Raw genomic sequence first — 7,100 nt, 5'->3', positions numbered from 1 at the left:
AATTATATTTTTATAACTAGTCGACACCTGGCGTCAATTAAATTACACCTTATGGCAGTTGATTCATAAGGGGCGAGCTGGAGTAATTATACGAGTGAGTTCGTTGCTATTTTCTAATCCGTATGTCTAATGCATAGTTGTCCATAAGCAAACACAAAACTCATAAATTGACAACCAAAGATTGATTGACTCGTAGATCAGTAGAAACCTAACGTCAATTTTATTTCTGCTGTAACAAATTACTTTCCGCACCTTGGTGATTAGTGCGCGTACGTGTTAGTTGAAATCGAACTAGACAAATTGTTATACGCTGTCGAAAGTAATGCATTCTACCCATAGTTCGCGTGATTATCACTCCTTTACAGGTGCGACTTTAAGAACACTAATGAAACAATTTAAAAATACTTCTACATGTCTACAGTATTGTGCAAAAGCTAAGCAACTTTTTCAGCAGCTGATTCATAAATGACAAATTTTGCTCTTTTAAATGCATTACAGATCTCCACAACATATTGAGGTTGTATTATTTGCTGAAAGCCATGCAAATGCTTTGAAATGGAAAATGCCTGTGAAACCTAAAATAAGGAAAATAAGATTTTTTCAAATATATTACAATTTTTTCACTTCGAATTTTTTCATATCTTAGAACAATTAAAATCTGTCTTCTAATAAATATTTGAAATTATACTGCTTAAAATTATATTTATTACGGAAAGGAGTGAATGACTTGAATTTTTCACTCGTAAATGAAGAAAAAAACTTTTTCCTGCAATTAGATACAACTAAAATATGTACTTTAAATTTTTGTAAGTGCGTAAACTTTAGTCAGGAATGAGGGAAATAAGGAAAGTAAAGTTTCCACGCAACATTAATATTCGCTTTTTCATATTGCAGTATCGCTCAACATTTCTTATCGCTAAAGTTGAGAACTTGCAAATAAAAAAGCAATTATTTATATTCGCAAGACGTAGTAGAACGTCATAATTACTTTTTTTATGTTGTGTGAAATTCATAATAGTACAGCAGGGCACGCAAAGCTAAAAATTCGTCAACGGAAATTAAAAGACCCGTTATAAAACATTATGTGCAGCGCAAAACCTACAAGGAAATAGCGGAGGTTTTAAACATGAATTTGGAGATATCATAAGACGATATAGAGACGAAAACAGGCTTGACTACTTTCTACAAAAGGGTCACCCGAAAAAACTATCTTCCCGCGAAAGCAGTATTTTGTGCATGAAATTAAGCATCAACCGAAGTTAAATGCGACAAATCTCGCCGCTGATGTCTTCTCAAAGCAACTGACAATTTAGATTTTATAAACAAAATTATAAATGGGGAAATATATTACGAGGGGTGCCTTTTATATGTCGGGATTAGAGAACAAAAACAAATTTTAATCATCGAAAATCACTTTTTTGTTTTTCAAAATATTCTCCATGAAGATCTATACACTTTTGCATGCATTTGAACCAATTGTCGAAGCAATTTTGCCACTCTGAATGAGGTACCTCCAAAACATGCATTCTGAATGCCGCAACCGCTTCTTCAGGTGTCGAAAAACTTTGACTTCTCAGTTTGTTTTTTACGTCGGGAATAAAAAGAAGTCATTCGGGGCCAACTCAGTACTATACGGCGGATGACCCATTAGTTCGATGTTTTGGGTGCTCAAAAATGCAGTTGTTTGAGCTGATGTGTGAGAGCTCGCATTGTCCTGGTGAAGAGTGATCCGTCTTTGGCGATTGGTTTTCCTAATTTCTTGGAAGACAACTGGCAAACAAATGGTTGTGTACCACTCAGAATTTACTGTTCTGCGTTGTTCTAGTGGTACGGTTGCGACATGTCCAGTTTTTCGGAAAAAACAGGGGACCATTTGCTTGGAGTGCTTCGTGCGCGAACAACTTTTGTTGGATTTGGCTCATCTTGAAACACCCATACAGTCGACTGCTGTTTACTTTCGGGCTCATACGCATAAATCCATGATTCATCACCTGTCACGATGTCATAGACGTGTTTCGAAGCCCCGCGATCGTATTTTTTGAGCATTTCCTTCGACCAATAGACACGAGCCTTTTTTTGAGCGATTGACAAATTGTGTGGGATCCAACGCGAACAAATTTTTTTGACAGTCAAATGTATATGCAATATTGAATGTATGCTGGTCCCACTAATGCCTAAGATTGTGTCAATCTCACGATAGGTCACATGACGATCTTGCAATATCAGTTCGCGCACAGCATCAATGGTTTTCGGAACATCAACTGATTTTGGACAACCTTCACGAAATTCGTCTTGGAGTGAACTACGACCACGATTGAATTCACCATACCATCGATAAACACTGGTCCTTGATAGAGCTTCATCGCCAATTAAGTTCATCCATGCAATGTTCATCCATGCTGAGTTAATCCACGTCGAATGTTCACGATTTAATTCCATTTTTGGACCGAGATGAATCTTTTAGGTTACTGTAAACAACACAAATAGCGCTGGTATTTCAAAACGTTCTGAGTACGTAAAAGCCAAAAAATGTCAAACTTTGCGATACAGCTGTCAGTTGCCAGATTGCAACACCAGGGTTGCCAAATCCCGAAATATAAAAGGCACCCCTCGTATATTTGAATATATTAAGGAAGAATTTGAAACAGTTAGCAGATAAAACGGGCATTATACTTTAAACCCAATGCTAATAGCCCTAAGCCCATATCGCACGAGTATTGCTGCTCTATAATTGCCCAAAAGTTATTGCTACCCCTGCCCAATCACCCGATCTGAACCCTTTGGAAAACTTGTGGCCCGAATTGGAGCAGGTACCAGGGAACTAAAGAAAGGTTATTGGAAGAAGGGACAAAACTCAAGCGACATTACTTTTATATGCAAAAAGTAATCAAAATAAGCCACAACGTTTATCCGATTTTATTAGAAGCAGTGGTTTTATTATTAAATATCTATTATTTTTTTTTATTATTTAATTAAATTTTTTTTAATTTTAAGCTTTTTTGCATAATTATTTTGTAACCTTTTTGAAAATCCGAATACTAATGTTGTGTGAATTGTTGACTATTTTTTGTTTTCTTGTCCCACGTTCTTTACGGCAATTCAATTTTTTATGGCATTTTAAACAAGTCAAACTCCTATCTAATGAAAAAATGATTTTGATATGAGGTTTTTAAATTTTATTTAAGAATAATTCTGGTCCCGGTGGTTTAGAATTTATATTTTATATTTCGAAAGTATATGCTTTCCGCGGCATTTGGTCAAACCTGTTTTTTTAATTCTACAATAGTAACGGGCATAGCTTTCGACCCAACGATCCTTGCCATGCCCCTTGACTCCATGCCATCCAGAGTCGTGCTTGACAAGAGATACAGTGTGGTGCTGCCAGAGGCTCAACTGTTGTCAAACTCAGAAAATGACCCCGGCAAACACTGTTTTCGCATTTTCACGGATGGCTCCAGGACCGAGTACGGCTCCGCCACTGGGGACTACGTGGAATGCAGCGGAACAAAACTGCAATTTGGAATGCATACAGATGGAGAGGCAGATCTATATGTGTCTGCAGCGATAGCCAAGCTGCGCTCATGGCCTTAGACAGCCCCCCAACTACTTCAAGGTTAGTCAAGTCCTGTAAGTCCAAGCTGAACTATGTCGGTAGACATAATAGCCTGATGCTAACATGGGTCCCGAGACACGTGGGTATCGTGGGTAACGAGTCCTCTGACTGCTTAGCTAGGATGGACTCTGAGACCAAGTGTTTTGGCCCGGAGCCCGTTCTGCCACTCCCTTCTGCAGCCATCAAAGCCACGGTTAGCAAACGGCTTACTCTAACTCACAAGCGAGCTTGGCAGGCTGAGAGAGGCTGCAGATGGCCAAAACTGATGTCATCTGTCATGTCCGACCGACTGTCGCAGTTCCTCCTGTCACTTAGCAGAGAGGACTGTAGGAGGCTGGTTGGACTGATGACGGGCCACTTTCTATGGGCAAAGGACATGGAAAAGGTAGGCATCTCAGACAGTGCACTGTGCCCAGCATGTGGAGAGGAGAATGAGACAGCGGCCCATTTTCTGTGCGTCTCTCCCGCCTTCGTTCGAATCAGGCTTGAGGTTTTTGATGTGTTAAGACGCGACCACCTTGACTCCTTGGCACCATAAGATCTACTCAGATTTCTTCGGAGGTCGAGTGGATTTAAAGAAACTTGAAAAAGGAATCCGAGTGCAGTACAATGGACTTAATTGCGTCTGAGTGCTGCATTTGCTAGTCTGTCCCGACAAAAAACAAAACGGACATAGCTACAGTTTTTGTGCTTCAAATATACAGAAGAGCCAAAATGGACAACACCGTCCAGGTCCAATTTTCCAAATGGTAGTCACGCACCAACCCATTCGGCTACGGCAGCCACCATTTTTAATTTTGTATTAATGAAATACAAACACGAAGCACTTCTCATATGCAATTAAAAAAATATAAATTCAATTTATGTTATTTTTGCCAAAAATAGCTAAAAATTGCGCAATATTATTGAAAGAAAAAATTCCTATTATGGGGGAGCGATTTTTGTATATGAGTATGTTATAATGCTATAATGTGGTGGCGCAAAATTAATCACCTTATTGGAAGATTTTTAATTTTTGCAAACAGCACCATACGTCAATCATATTCAAAACTTGTGAATTAAACAGCTGCAGAATACAAGCAGACAAGCAATGGAGTGCGTTAAGGTCAAAATTAAGATTTCTATCACTGAAAACTAATTATTTTTTTCATTTTGTTAAAGAGTTTTTCAAAACACAATTGGGCGGTTAATTCTGCGCCACCTTGTACATAAAAACTGTGCGTTCGGTATCCACAGATGCAATCAAGAATAGTATAATACAAGACTGCATCTTCCGAACTCGCTGTCACGTCAACGCTGAAGAATATACGAGGGTCGTTTGGAAAGTCCGTGCAAAGTCATATAGATGGCACTACGTGCGCATATCGAGGTTGTGTTTAGTTAGTGGCATCTCTTGGATAAACACGCACCAAGTTTCAGCCAGATCGATATATTTTGTTGTGTTTTGCATTCGTTTGAATCAAGGAAGTCGAGTGATTTTCGTTTTCCATCGTCCACAAAATTAAGGGTAATACGATTCCAACTCGTTTCACATCCCCCCTATACTCCGGAGTTGGATCTCTCGAATCCCTCAGACTACTGTTTGCTCCTCAATATGAAGAAATGGATGGCGGAAAAAGATTCTTTTTAAAAGAGGAGTTGATTTCAGAAACGAATTGCTATTTTTCAGACTTGAACAAATTCTCTTATTTGGAAGGGATCAACAAACTAGAACATCGTTGGAGGAAATGTATAAGCTTAAAAGGAGACTATATCGAAAAATAAAGACAGTTCTACCCCAAAAATTAAGTAGATTTTATTTTTGCACACACTTTTCAAACGATCCTCGTAAAAACGAAAGAAGACGAAGAGTAAGCGAAAGCAATAGAAACTGCGAAACACAAGAAATTATACACACACTCTTTCTTGCTACGGCGCCATCTGCATGAAAATAAAAAAAATGCATTTGTATATATTTTTATAATTCGTACAAATCTTGGCAAATTCCTCTATTTTCACTTCAACCCAAATGGATCAGTTACAAGTATGCACCGTATCAATCAACCAAAAATGTCGATGTCACTTTTTGGATATGCGAATATGGTCGTTTTTCTGCTAAATACAATGAAAATCCTCAGAATTGATTTTTAAAAATATTCAAAATTCGTGGCATAAAACAAAGATAAAAAAATTTACAAAAAAGCTGCATAGGTTAATAACAATACTGTACATGCAGGTATGTACGTGTGTATGTACAAGTGCCTATATACATATTCCTGCATGTAGGCATAATTGTGAGTGGTCAATTAATAAAATACAATTAAGTCATCATAGTTTGATAATTACTTGACTCGGTTAATGATTACGCACGTCTGATTACACTAGTCAGCAATTTTGCAAGCATTTTCACATTGAAAACGATTAAGCGCTCGAAAATATGAAACAAGTAAAATATGTAAACCGATCAAACACTAAAACCTGATAAATGTAGAGATTTTATTTTTTGTTTGGCCGGAAAAAATATCGTGAAACTGTAAAAAAGAATATACAGATTTGAGGCCATTCACTAAAAAAATGCCAGCATTTATATCTCAGACGCACTTTTGATGCATACTGAGAACGCAATGGCTAAGAGAGACATAAGAGATGGTTTTGAAAAAGTCGCCGATAGTTCTTCAGAGAGTGAAGATGAAGAATCCAGTGAAGTTAATAGCAATAACAAATTCATAATAAAGCCAGAAAGAAGATTTTGATTTCTGTTTTTGATATTGTAAATGGTTTTTTGACAGATGTGGAAAAGAGATCCAAGTTTTGTTATTGATAAAGCAGATTTTTTACAAGGTAATAAATGCAGGAAATTTAACAGGAAAGGTAATCAAGAGATTTCTCGGTAGTCTAGCGTAAGTGCATTAGAATGCCATCCCAGAGGTTGTGGGTTCGAATCCCACGTAAAACACGGTCCTCGCACTTTTCCAAATTTCCCTACTTTTCCTGTTTCTTAAAAAAAAATTCCTGCAATTCCATTCCTCAACCCCAAAAACTTATCCTTTCCATCCTTATTTCCGCACAATATTCCAGCAACAAAACAAAGAAAATCACATAGCTGCACATTGCATCAGTGGCGCCAGCAAGAGGAAGCAGGCGATTGCGGTAATAGCGCGGGCACACGAAATTTAGGGAAGTCCTCAACCATCTGTGCGATCCTTCTGCCAGAAAAATGTGAGACATAGATGACGCTCCAAGCAGTAAGAAGGCGTTGTTCCTAAGTCACGACAGGTGGATATTCCCACTACTTAGGACTGACAGCGGCAGGCTAATCACCTACCCTGTTAGAAATTAAAAACAGATTAACGAAACCAAGGCAAGACTAAGTCTTGTCGAGGCCCCATGCTCCCGAGATGAGTGAACAAGGAAAACAAATGAAGAGATTACGTTTTATTCAATATAATTTTATAGTTTTTAAAATTTTCCTGCAGCCAAATGGAAAGGATTGTCCACATCCTGGAGC

This window comes from Anastrepha obliqua, chromosome 4, assembly GCF_027943255.1.
Source record: "Anastrepha obliqua isolate idAnaObli1 chromosome 4, idAnaObli1_1.0, whole genome shotgun sequence".
NCBI classification, from domain to species: domain Eukaryota; kingdom Metazoa; phylum Arthropoda; class Insecta; order Diptera; family Tephritidae; genus Anastrepha; species Anastrepha obliqua.
This window is presented reverse-complemented; position numbering follows the sequence as displayed.